The sequence below is a fragment of the Loxodonta africana genome (assembly GCF_030014295.1).
Source record: "Loxodonta africana isolate mLoxAfr1 chromosome 22 unlocalized genomic scaffold, mLoxAfr1.hap2 SUPER_22_unloc_1, whole genome shotgun sequence".
Lineage (NCBI taxonomy): Eukaryota > Metazoa > Chordata > Mammalia > Proboscidea > Elephantidae > Loxodonta > Loxodonta africana.
The window spans coordinates 1,140,677-1,154,201 of record NW_026974836.1 but is presented as its reverse complement, the minus strand read 5'-3'; positions in this window follow the sequence as shown (position 1 = coordinate 1,154,201).

The following is a 13,525-nucleotide window of genomic DNA, read 5'->3' as shown; positions in this document are numbered from 1 at the left end:
TTCGGGCCTATGTTTCCCTGCGGGACTGACCGTTCGGGCCTTTCTGACCTTCGGGACTCTGTTCGTGTCTCTTCTTGCCAGCGGGGCTCTTCGTTTGGGCCTATTCTTGCCTGCAGAACTCTGTTCGGGCCTCTTCTTGCCTGCACAGCCCCTCTACTCGGGCCTATTTTTGCCTGCGGGTCTCTGTCCAGGCCTATTGTTGCCCCCGGAAAACTCCGTTCGGTCCTATTCTGGCTTGTGGGACTCTGTTCGGGCCTATGCTTGCCTGCGGGAATCTCCTTTCAGGGTTATGCTGACCTGTGGGATTCTCAGTTTGGGCGTATTCTCGCCTGCAGGACATCTCTTCGGGCCTATTCTCGCCCGCGGGACCCTCCGTTCGGTCGTTTCTGGCCTGCGGGACTCTCCGTTCGGGCCTAATCTTGCCTGCAGGATTCTGCGTTCGGGCTTATTCTTGCTTGCCGGACAGGGTTCGGGCGTCTTGTTGCCTGCACGGCTCCTCTACTCGGGCCTCATTTTGCCTTCGGGACACCGTTCGGGTCTATTCTTGGTCCGGGAATCTCCGTTCGGGCCTATGCTGGCCTGCTGGACTCTGTTCGGGCCTATGCTTGCCTGCGGGAATGACCGTTCGGGCCTATGTTGGCCTGCGGGACTCTCCGTTCGGGCCATTCTGGCCTGCGGGACTCTCCGTTCGGGCCTATTCTCTGGAGCGGGACTTTACTCGGGCCTATTCTTGCCTCCGGGCCTCCTCTATTCTTGCCTATTCTTGCCTCCGGGAATCTCCGTTCTGGCCTGTTCGGGCCTGCAGGACTCTGTTCGGGCCTATGCTTGCCTGCAGGAATCTCTGTTCCGCCCTACTCTGGCCTGCGGGAATCTCCGTTCAGGCCTATTCTGGCCTGCGGGACTCTGTTCGGGCCTATTCTTGCTCCGGGAATCGCCGGTCGGGCGTACCCTGGCTTGCGGGACTCTGTTCGAGCCTATGCTTGCCTGCAGGAATCTCTGTTCTGGCCTATTCTGGCCTGCAGGACTCTCCGTTCGGGCCTATTCTGGCCTGCAGGACTCTGTTTGGGCCTATGCTTGCCTACGGGAATCTCCGTTCAGGCGTATGCTGGCCTGCGGGTCTCTCCGTTCGGGCCTATTCTTGCCTGCGGGACTCTCCGTTTGGGCGTATCCTTGCCTGCGGGACTCTGTTCGGGCCTCTTCTTGCCCGCACGGCTCCTCTACTCGGGCCTATTTTTGCCTGTGGGACTCTATTGGGGCCTATTCTTGCCTCCGACAATCTCCGTTCGGGCCTATTCTGGCCTGCGGGACTCTTCGTTCGGGCCTAGGCTTCCCTTTGGCAATCTCCGTTCAGGCGTATGCTGGCCTGCGGGACTCTGTTCGGGCCTTTGGTTGCTTTCGGAAATCCCCGTTCTGGCCTATTCTGGCCTGCGGAATTCTGTTCGGGGCTATTCTTGCTCCGGGAATCTCTGTTCGGGACTATTCTGGCCTGTGGGACTCTGTTCGGGCCCATGCCTGCCTGCGGGGCTCTCTGTTCAGGCCTTTTTCGCCTACGGGACTCTCCGTTCGGGCCTATTCTCTGGAGCGGGACTTTAGTCGGGCCTACTCTTGCCTATGGGGCTCCTCTATTCTTGCCTCTGGGATTCTGTTCGGGCCTATTCTTGCCTGTGGGTTCTCCGTTCAGGGCTAGTCTTGCCTGCGGGACTCTGTTCGGGCCTATCCTTGCTCTGGGAAACTCCGTTCGGGCATACCCTGGCCTGCGGGACTCCGTTCGGGCCTATTCTGGCCTGCGGGACTCTGTTTGGGCCTATGCTTGCCTGCAGGAATCTCTGTTCCGGCCTATTGTGGCCTGCAGGACTCCCCGTTCGGGCCTATTGTGGCCTGCGGGACTCTGTTTGGGCCTATGCTTGCCTACGGGAATCTCCGTTCAGGCGTATGCTGGCCTGCGGTATTCTCAATTTGGGCATATTCTCTCGCCTCCGGGACTTTCCTTTGGGCCTATTCTCGCCTGTGCAACTCTCCGTTCGGGCCTATTCTTGCCTGCGGGACTCTCCGTTCCGGCCTATTCTTGCCTGCGGGTCTCTCCGTTCGGGACAATTCTGACCTGCAAAACTCTCCGTTCGGACCTAATCTAGCCTCTGGGAGTCTCCTTTGGGGTCTCCTGTTGCGTGCGGGGCTGCTCCATTCCAGCCTTTTGTGCTTACGGAGCTCCGATATTCGGTCCTGTTCTAGCATGCGGAGCTCCGCTACTCAGGCCTGATTGTGCGTGCGGGGCTCTGCTACTCGGGCCTGTTGGTGCATGCGGGGCTCCACTACTTGGGCCTGTTCTTGCATGCGGGGCTCCGCTACTCGGGTCTGTTCGTGCTTGCAGGGCTCTGCTACTCGGGCCTGTTCGTGCGTGCGGGGCTCCGCTATTCAGGCCTGATAGTGTGTGCGGGGCTCCTCTATTCAGGCCTGTCCTTCCCTGCGGGACTCTATTCGGGCCTATACTTCCCTGCGGGACTCTGTTCGGGCCTATTCTGGCCTGCGAGACCCTCCGTTCGCCCCCATTGTGGTCTGCGGGACCCTCGTTCGGGCCCATTCTCACCTTCGAGACCCTCTGTTCGGGCTTTTCTGGCCTGCGGGACTCTCCGTTCGGGCCTATTCTTGTGAGCGGGTCTCTATTCGGGCCTATTTTTGCCTAAGGGCTCCTCTATTCGGGCCTATTCTGGCCTGCGGGACTCTCCGTTCGGGCCTATTCTCACCTGGGGAACTCTCCGTTCGGGCCTTTCTGGCCTTCGGGACTCTGTTCGGGTCTCTTCTTGCCAGCGGGGCTCTTCGTTTGGGCCTATTCTTGCCTGCAGAACTCTGTTCGGGCCTCTTCTTGCCTGCACAGCCCCTCTACTCGGGCCTATTTTTGCCTGCGGGACTCTGTCCAGGCCTATTGTTGCCCCCGGAAAACTCCGTTCAGTCCTATTCTGGCTTGTGGGACTCTGTTCGGGCCTATGCTTGCCTGCGGGAATCTCCTTTCAGGGTTATGCTGACCTGTGGGATTCTCAGTTTGGGCGTATTCTCGCCTGCAGGACATTTCTTCGGGCCTATTCTCGCCCGCGGGACCCTCCGTTCGGTCGTTTCTGGCCTGCGGGACTCTCCATTCGGGCCTAATCTTGGGAGCGGGAGCGGGACTCTACTCGGGCCTATTCTTGCCTAGGGGCCTCTTCTATTCGTGCTTCTTCTTGCCAGTGGGACTCTGTTCAGGCCCGTTCTTGCCTGCAGGATTCTGCGTTCGGGCTTATTCTTGCTTGCCGGACAGTGTTCGGGCGTCTTGTTGCCTGCACGGCTCCTCTACTCGGGCCTCATTTTGCCTTCGGGACACCGTTCGGGTCTATTCTTGGTCCGGGAATCTCCGTTCGGGCCTATGCTCGCCTGCTGGACTCTGTTCGGGCCTATGCTTGCCTGCGGGAATGACCGTTCGGGCCTATGTTTCCCTGCGGGACTGACCGTTCGGGCCTTTCTGACCTTCGGGACTCTGTTCGTGTCTCTTCTTGCCAGCGGGGCTCTTCGTTTGGGCCTATTCTTGCCTGCAGAACTCTGTTCGGGCCTCTTCTTGCCTGCACAGCCCCTCTACTCGGGCCTATTTTTGCCTGCGGGTCTCTGTCCAGGCCTATTGTTGCCCCCGGAAAACTCCGTTCGGTCCTATTCTGGCTTGTGGGACTCTGTTCGGGCCTATGCTTGCCTGCGGGAATCTCCTTTCAGGGTTATGCTGACCTGTGGGATTCTCAGTTTGGGCGTATTCTCGCCTGCAGGACATCTCTTCGGGCCTATTCTCGCCCGCGGGACCCTCCGTTCGGTCGTTTCTGGCCTGCGGGACTCTCCGTTCGGGCCTAATCTTGCCTGCAGGAATCTGCGTTCGGGCTTACTCTTGCTTGCCGGACAGGGTTCGGGCGTCTTGTTGCCTGCATGGCTCCTCTACTCGGGCCTCATTTTGCCTTCGGGACACCGTTCGGGTCTATTCTTGGTCCGGGAATCTCCGTTCGGGCCTATGCTGGCCTGCTGGACTCTGTTCGGGCCTATGCTTGCCTGCGGGAATGACCGTTCAGGCCTATGTTGGCCTGCGGGACTCTCCGTTCGGGCCATTCTGGCCTGCGGGACTCTCCGTTCGGGCCTATTCTCTGGAGCGGGACTTTACTTGGGCCTATTCTTGCCTCCGGGCCTCCTCTATTCTTGCCTATTCTTGCCTCCGGGAATCTCCGTTCTGGCCTGTTCGGGCCTGCAGGACTCTGTTCGGGCCTATGCTTGCCTGCAGGAATCTCTGTTCCGCCCTACTCTGGCCTGCGGGACTCTCCGTTCAGGCCTATTCTGGCCTGCGGGACTCTGTTCGGGCCTATTCTTGCTCCGGGAATCGCCGGTCGGGCGTACCCTGGCTTGCGGGACTCTGTTCGGGCCTATGCTTGCCTGCAGGAATCTCTGTTCTGGCCTATTCTGGCCTGCAGGACTCTCCGTTCGGGCCTATTCTGGCCTGCAGGACTCTGTTTGGGCCTATGCTTGCCTACGGGAATCTCCGTTCAGGCGTATGCTGGCCTGCGGGTCTCTCCGTTCGGGCCTATTCTTGCCTGCGGGACTCTCCGTTTGGGCGTATCCTTGCCTGCGGGACTCTGTTCGGGCCTCTTCTTGCCCGCACGGCTCCTCTACTCGGGCCTATTTTTGCCTGTGGGACTCTATTGGGGCCTATTCTTGCCTCCGACAATCTCCGTTCGGGCCTATTCTGGCCTGCGGGACTCTTCGTTCGGGCCTAGGCTTCCCTTTGGCAATCTCCGTTCAGGCGTATGCTGGCCTGCAGGACTCTGTTCGGGCCTTTAGTTGCTTTGGGAAATCCCCGTTCTGGCCTATTCTGGCCTGCGGAATTCTGTTGGGGGCTATTCTTGCTCCGGGAATCTCTGTTCGGGACTATTCTGGCCTGTGGGACTCTGTTCGGGCCCATGCCTGCCTGCGGGGCTCTCTGTTCAGGCCTTTTTCGCCTACGGGACTCTCCGTTCGGGCCTATTCTCTGGAGCGGGACTTTAGTCGGGCCTACTCTTGCCTACGGGGCTCCTCTATTCTTGCCTCTGGGATTCTGTTCGGGCCTATTCTTGTCTGCGGGACTCTCCGTTTGAGCCTATTCTTGCCTGTGGGTTCTCCGTTCAGGGCTACTCTTGCCAGCGGGACTCTGTTCGTGCCTCATCTTGCCTGCATGGCTGCTCTACTCGGGCCTACTCTTGCCTGCGGGACTCTCCGTTCGGGCCTATTCTCACCTGGGGAACTCTCCGTTCGGGCCTTTCTGGCCTTCGGGACTCTGTTCGGGTCTCTTCTTGCCAGCGGGGCTCTTCGTTTGGGCCTATTCTTGCCTGCAGAACTCTGTTCGGGCCTCTTCTTGCCTGCACAGCCCCTCTACTCGGGCCTATTTTTGCCTGCGGGACTCTGTCCAGGCCTATTGTTGCCCCCGGAAAACTCCGTTCAGTCCTATTCTGGCTTGTGGGACTCTGTTCGGGCCTATGCTTGCCTGCGGGAATCTCCTTTCAGGGTTATGCTGACCTGTGGGATTCTCAGTTTGGGCGTATTCTCGCCTGCAGGACATCTCTTCGGGCCTATTCTCGCCCGCGGGACCCTCCGTTCGGTCGTTTCTGGCCTGCGGGACTCTCCATTCGGGCCTAATCTTGGGAGCGGGAGCGGGACTCTACTCGGGCCTATTCTTGCCTAGGGGCCTCTTCTATTCGTGCTTCTTCTTGCCAGTGGGACTCTGTTCAGGCCCGTTCTTGCCTGCAGGATTCTGCGTTCGGGCTTATTCTTGCTTGCCGGACAGTGTTCGGGCGTCTTGTTGCCTGCACGGCTCCTCTACTCGGGCCTCATTTTGCCTTCGGGACACCGTTCGGGTCTATTTTTGGTCCGGGAATCTCCGTTCGGGCCTATGCTCGCCTGCTGGACTCTGTTCGGGCCTATGCTTGCCTGCGGGAATGACCGTTCGGGCCTATGTTTCCCTGCGGGACTGACCGTTCGGGCCTTTCTGACCTTCGGGACTCTGTTCGTGTCTCTTCTTGCCAGCGGGGCTCTTCGTTTGGGCCTATTCTTGCCTGCAGAACTCTGTTCGGGCCTCTTCTTGCCTGCACAGCCCCTCTACTCGGGCCTATTTTTGCCTGCGGGTCTCTGTCCAGGCCTATTGTTGCTCCCGGAAAACTCCGTTCGGTCCTATTCTGGCTTGTGGGACTCTGTTCGGGCCTATGCTTGCCTGCGGGAATCTCCTTTCAGGGTTATGCTGACCTGTGGGATTCTCAGTTTGGGCGTATTCTCGCCTGCAGGACATCTCTTCGGGCCTATTCTCGCCCGCGGGACCCTCCGTTCGGTCGTTTCTGGCCTGCGGGACTCTCCGTTCGGGCCTAATCTTGCCTGCAGGATTCTGCGTTCGGGCTTACTCTTGCTTGCCGGACAGGGTTCGGGCGTCTTCTTGCCTGCACGGCTCCTCTACTCGGGCCTCATTTTGCCTTCGGGACACCGTTCGGGTCTATTCTTGGTCCGGGAATCTACGTTCGGGCCTATGCTGGCCTGCTGGACTCTGTTCGGGCCTATGCTTGCCTGCGGGAATGACCGTTCGGGCCTATGTTGGCCTGCGGGACTCTCCGTTCGGGCCATTCTGGCCTGCGGGACTCTCCGTTCGGGCCTATTCTCTGGAGCGGGACTTTACTCGGGCCTATTCTTGCCTCCGGGCCTCCTCTATTCTTGCCTATTCTTGCCTCCGGGAATCTCCGTTCTGGCCTGTTCGGGCCTGCAGGACTCTGTTCGGGCCTATGCTTGCCTGCAGGAATCTCTGTTCCGCCCTACTCTGGCCTGCGGGACTCTCCGTTCAGGCCTATTCTGGCCTGCGGGACTCTGTTCGGGCCTATTCTTGCTCCGGGAATCGCCGGTCGGGCGTACCCTGGCTTGCGGGACTCTGTTCGGGCCTATGCTTGCCTGCAGGAATCTCTGTTCTGGCCTATTCTGGCCTGCAGGACTCTCCGTTCGGGCCTATTCTGGCCTGCAGGACTCTGTTTGGGCCTATGCTTGCCTACGGGAATCTCCGTTCAGGCGTATGCTGGCCTGCGGGTCTCTCCGTTCGGGCCTATTCTTGCCTGCGGGACTCTCCGTTTGGGCGTATCCTTGCCTGCGGGACTCTGTTCGGGCCTCTTCTTGCCCGCACGGCTCCTCTACTCGGGCCTATTTTTGCCTGTGGGACTCTATTGGGGCCTATTCTTGCCTCCGACAATCTCCGTTCGGGCCTATTCTGGCCTGCGGGACTCTTCGTTCGGGCCTAGGCTTCCCTTTGGCAATCTCCGTTCAGGCGTATGCTGGCCTGCGGGACTCTGTTCGGGCCTTTGGTTGCTTTCGGAAATCCCCGTTCTGGCCTATTCTGGCCTGCGGAATTCTGTTGGGGGCTATTCTTGCTCCGGGAATCTCTGTTCGGGACTATTCTGGCCTGTGGGACTCTGTTCGGGCCCATGCCTGCCTGCGGGGCTCTCTGTTCAGGCCTTTTTCGCCTACGGGACTCTCCGTTCGGGCCTATTCTCTGGAGCGGGACTTTAGTCGGGCCTACTCTTGCCTACGGGGCTCCTCTATTCTTGCCTCTGGGATTCTGTTCGGGCCTATTCTTGTCTGCGGGACTCTCCGTTTGAGCCTATTCTTGCCTGTGGGTTCTCCGTTCAGGGCTACTCTTGCCAGCGGGACTCTGTTCGTGCCTCATCTTGCCTGCATGGCTGCTCTACTCGGGCCTACTCTTGCCTGCGGGACTCTCCGTTCGGGCCTATTCTCACCTGGGGAACTCTCCGTTCGTGCCTTTCTGGCCTTCGGGACTCTGTTCGGGTCTCTTCTTGCCAGCGGGGCTCTTCGTTTGGGCCTATTCTTGCCTGCAGAACTCTGTTCGGGCCTCTTCTTGCCTGCACAGCCCCTCTACTCGGGCCTATTTTTGCCTACGGGACTCTGTCCAGGCCTATTGTTGCCCCCGGAAAACTCCGTTCAGTCCTATTCTGGCTTGTGGGACTCTGTTCGGGCCTATGCTTGCCTGCGGGAATCTCCTTTCAGGGTTATGCTGACCTGTGGGATTCTCAGTTTGGGCGTATTCTCGCCTGCAGGACATCTCTTCGGGCCTATTCTCGCCCGCGGGACCCTCCGTTCGGTCGTTTCTGGCCTGCGGGACTCTCCATTCGGGCCTAATCTTGGGAGCGGGAGCGGGACTCTACTCGGGCCTATTCTTGCCTAGGGGCCTCTTCTATTCGTGCTTCTTCTTGCCAGTGGGACTCTGTTCAGGCCCGTTCTTGCCTGCAGGATTCTGCGTTCGGGCTTATTCTTGCTTGCCGGACAGTGTTCGGGCGTCTTGTTGCCTGCACGGCTCCTCTACTCGGGCCTCATTTTGCCTTCGGGACACCGTTCGGGTCTATTTTTGGTCCGGGAATCTCCGTTCGGGCCTATGCTCGCCTGCTGGACTCTGTTCGGGCCTATGCTTGCCTGCGGGAATGACCGTTCGGGCCTATGTTTCCCTGCGGGACTGACCGTTCGGGCCTTTCTGACCTTCGGGACTCTGTTCGTGTCTCTTCTTGCCAGCGGGGCTCTTCGTTTGGGCCTATTCTTGCCTGCAGAACTCTGTTCGGGCCTCTTCTTGCCTGCACAGCCCCTCTACTCGGGCCTATTTTTGCCTGCGGGTCTCTGTCCAGGCCTATTGTTGCCCCCGGAAAACTCCGTTCGGTCCTATTCTGGCTTGTGGGACTCTGTTCGGGCCTATGCTTGCCTGCGGGAATCTCCTTTCAGGGTTATGCTGACCTGTGGGATTCTCAGTTTGGGCGTATTCTCGCCTGCAGGACATCTCTTCGGGCCTATTCTCGCCCGCGGGACCCTCCGTTCGGTCGTTTCTGGCCTGCGGGACTCTCCGTTCGGGCCTAATCTTGCCTGCAGGATTCTGCGTTCGGGCTTATTCTTGCTTGCCGGACAGGGTTCGGGCGTCTTGTTGCCTGCACGGCTCCTCTACTCGGGCCTCATTTTGCCTTCGGGACACCGTTCGGGTCTATTCTTGGTCCGGGAATCTCCGTTCGGGCCTATGCTGGCCTGCTGGACTCTGTTCGGGCCTATGCTTGCCTGCGGGAATGACCGTTCGGGCCTATGTTGGCCTGCGGGACTCTCCGTTCGGGCCATTCTGGCCTGCGGGACTCTCCGTTCGGGCCTATTCTCTGGAGCGGGACTTTACTCGGGCCTATTCTTGCCTCCGGGCCTCCTCTATTCTTGCCTATTCTTGCCTCCGGGAATCTCCGTTCTGGCCTGTTCGGGCCTGCAGGACTCTGTTCGGGCCTATGCTTGCCTGCAGGAATCTCTGTTCCGCCCTACTCTGGCCTGCGGGAATCTCCGTTCAGGCCTATTCTGGCCTGCGGGACTCTGTTCGGGCCTATTCTTGCTCCGGGAATCGCCGGTCGGGCGTACCCTGGCTTGCGGGACTCTGTTCGAGCCTATGCTTGCCTGCAGGAATCTCTGTTCTGGCCTATTCTGGCCTGCAGGACTCTCCGTTCGGGCCTATTCTGGCCTGCAGGACTCTGTTTGGGCCTATGCTTGCCTACGGGAATCTCCGTTCAGGCGTATGCTGGCCTGCGGGTCTCTCCGTTCGGGCCTATTCTTGCCTGCGGGACTCTCCGTTTGGGCGTATCCTTGCCTGCGGGACTCTGTTCGGGCCTCTTCTTGCCCGCACGGCTCCTCTACTCGGGCCTATTTTTGCCTGTGGGACTCTATTGGGGCCTATTCTTGCCTCCGACAATCTCCGTTCGGGCCTATTCTGGCCTGCGGGACTCTTCGTTCGGGCCTAGGCTTCCCTTTGGCAATCTCCGTTCAGGCGTATGCTGGCCTGCGGGACTCTGTTCGGGCCTTTGGTTGCTTTCGGAAATCCCCGTTCTGGCCTATTCTGGCCTGCGGAATTCTGTTCGGGGCTATTCTTGCTCCGGGAATCTCTGTTCGGGACTATTCTGGCCTGTGGGACTCTGTTCGGGCCCATGCCTGCCTGCGGGGCTCTCTGTTCAGGCCTTTTTCGCCTACGGGACTCTCCGTTCGGGCCTATTCTCTGGAGCGGGACTTTAGTCGGGCCTACTCTTGCCTACGGGGCTCCTCTATTCTTGCCTCTGGGATTCTGTTCGGGCCTATTCTTGCCTGTGGGTTCTCCGTTCAGGGCTAGTCTTGCCTGCGGGACTCTGTTCGGGCCTATCCTTGCTCTGGGAAACTCCGTTCGGGCATACCCTGGCCTGCGGGACTCCGTTCGGGCCTATTCTGGCCTGCGGGACTCTGTTTGGGCCTATGCTTGCCTGCAGGAATCTCTGTTCCGGCCTATTGTGGCCTGCAGGACTCCCCGTTCGGGCCTATTGTGGCCTGCGGGACTCTGTTTGGGCCTATGCTTGCCTACGGGAATCTCCGTTCAGGCGTATGCTGGCCTGCGGTATTCTCAATTTGGGCATATTCTCTCGCCTCCGGGACTTTCCTTTGGGCCTATTCTCGCCTGTGCAACTCTCCGTTCGGGCCTATTCTTGCCTGCGGGACTCTCCGTTCCGGCCTATTCTTGCCTGCGGGTCTCTCCGTTCGGGACAATTCTGACCTGCAAAACTCTCCGTTCGGACCTAATCTAGCCTCTGGGAGTCTCCTTTGGGGTCTCCTGTTGCGTGCGGGGCTGCTCCATTCCAGCCTTTTGTGCTTACGGAGCTCCGATATTCGGTCCTGTTCTAGCATGCGGAGCTCCGCTACTCAGGCCTGATTGTGCGTGCGGGGCTCTGCTACTCGGGCCTGTTGGTGCATGCGGGGCTCCACTACTTGGGCCTGTTCTTGCATGCGGGGCTCCGCTACTCGGGTCTGTTCGTGCTTGCAGGGCTCTGCTACTCGGGCCTGTTCGTGCGTGCGGGGCTCCGCTATTCAGGCCTGATAGTGTGTGCGGGGCTCCTCTATTCAGGCCTGTCCTTCCCTGCGGGACTCTATTCGGGCCTATACTTCCCTGCGGGACTCTGTTCGGGCCTATTCTGGCCTGCGAGACCCTCCGTTCGCCCCCATTGTGGTCTGCGGGACCCTCGTTCGGGCCCATTCTCACCTTCGAGACCCTCTGTTCGGGCTTTTCTGGCCTGCGGGACTCTCCGTTCGGGCCTATTCTTGTGAGCGGGTCTCTATTCCGGCCTATTTTTGCCTAAGGGCTCCTCTATTCGGGCCTATTCTGGCCTGCGGGACTCTCCGTTCGGGCCTATTCTCACCTGGGGAACTCTCCGTTCGGGCCTTTCTGGCCTTCGGGACTCTGTTCGGGTCTCTTCTTGCCAGCGGGGCTCTTCGTTTGGGCCTATTCTTGCCTGCAGAACTCTGTTCGGGCCTCTTCTTGCCTGCACAGCCCCTCTACTCGGGCCTATTTTTGCCTGCGGGACTCTGTCCAGGCCTATTGTTGCCCCCGGAAAACTCCGTTCAGTCCTATTCTGGCTTGTGGGACTCTGTTCGGGCCTATGCTTGCCTGCGGGAATCTCCTTTCAGGGTTATGCTGACCTGTGGGATTCTCAGTTTGGGCGTATTCTCGCCTGCAGGACATCTCTTCGGGCCTATTCTCGCCCGCGGGACCCTCCGTTCGGTCGTTTCTGGCCTGCGGGACTCTCCATTCGGGCCTAATCTTGGGAGCGGGAGCGGGACTCTACTCGGGCCTATTCTTGCCTAGGGGCCTCTTCTATTCGTGCTTCTTCTTGCCAGTGGGACTCTGTTCAGGCCCGTTCTTGCCTGCAGGATTCTGCGTTCGGGCTTATTCTTGCTTGCCGGACAGTGTTCGGGCGTCTTGTTGCCTGCACGGCTCCTCTACTCGGGCCTCATTTTGCCTTCGGGACACCGTTCGGGTCTATTCTTGGTCCGGGAATCTCCGTTCGGGCCTATGCTCGCCTGCTGGACTCTGTTCGGGCCTATGCTTGCCTGCGGGAATGACCGTTCGGGCCTATGTTTCCCTGCGGGACTGACCGTTCGGGCCTTTCTGACCTTCGGGACTCTGTTCGTGTCTCTTCTTGCCAGCGGGGCTCTTCGTTTGGGCCTATTCTTGCCTGCAGAACTCTGTTCGGGCCTCTTCTTGCCTGCACAGCCCCTCTACTCGGGCCTATTTTTGCCTGCGGGTCTCTGTCCAGGCCTATTGTTGCCCCCGGAAAACTCCGTTCGGTCCTATTCTGGCTTGTGGGACTCTGTTCGGGCCTATGCTTGCCTGCGGGAATCTCCTTTCAGGGTTATGCTGACCTGTGGGATTCTCAGTTTGGGCGTATTCTCGCCTGCAGGACATCTCTTCGGGCCTATTCTCGCCCGCGGGACCCTCCGTTCGGTCGTTTCTGGCCTGCGGGACTCTCCGTTCGGGCCTAATCTTGCCTGCAGGAATCTGCGTTCGGGCTTACTCTTGCTTGCCGGACAGGGTTCGGGCGTCTTCTTGCCTGCACGGCTCCTCTACTCGGGCCTCATTTTGCCTTCGGGACACCGTTCGGGTCTATTCTTGGTCCGGGAATCTCCGTTCGGGCCTATGCTGGCCTGCTGGACTCTGTTCGGGCCTATGCTTGCCTGCGGGAATGACCGTTCGGGCCTATGTTGGCCTGCGGGACTCTCCGTTCGGGCCATTCTGGCCTGCGGGACTCTCCGTTCGGGCCTATTCTCTGGAGCGGGACTTTACTCGGGCCTATTCTTGCCTCCGGGCCTCCTCTATTCTTGCCTATTCTTGCCTCCGGGAATCTCCGTTCTGGCCTGTTCGGGCCTGCAGGACTCTGTTCGGGCCTATGCTTGCCTGCAGGAATCTCTGTTCCGCCCTACTCTGGCCTGCGGGAATCTCCGTTCAGGCCTATTCTGGCCTGCGGGACTCTGTTCGGGCCTATTCTTGCTCCGGGAATCGCCGGTCGGGCGTACCCTGGCTTGCGGGACTCTGTTCGGGCCTATGCTTGCCTGCAGGAATCTCTGTTCTGGCCTATTCTGGCCTGCAGGACTCTCCGTTCGGGCCTATTCTGGCCTGCAGGACTCTGTTTGGGCCTATGCTTGCCTACGGGAATCTCCGTTCAGGCGTATGCTGGCCTGCGGGTCTCTCCGTTCGGGCCTATTCTTGCCTGCGGGACTCTCCGTTTGGGCGTATCCTTGCCTGCGGGACTCTGTTCGGGCCTCTTCTTGCCCGCACGGCTCCTCTACTCGGGCCTATTTTTGCCTGTGGGACTCTATTGGGGCCTATTCTTGCGTCCGACAATCTCCGTTCGGGCCTATTCTGGCCTGCGGGACTCTTCGTTCGGGCCTAGGCTTCCCTTTGGCAATCTCCGTTCAGGCGTATGCTGGCCTGCGGGACTCTGTTCGGGCCTTTGGTTGCTTTCGGAAATCCCCGTTCTGGCCTATTCTGGCCTGCGGAATTCTGTTCGGGGCTATTCTTGCTCCGGGAATCTCTGTTCGGGACTATTCTGGCCTGTGGGACTCTGTTCGGGCCCATGCCTGCCAGCGGGGCTCTCTGTTCAGGCCTTTTTCGCCTACGGGACTCTCCGTTCGGGCCTATTCTCTG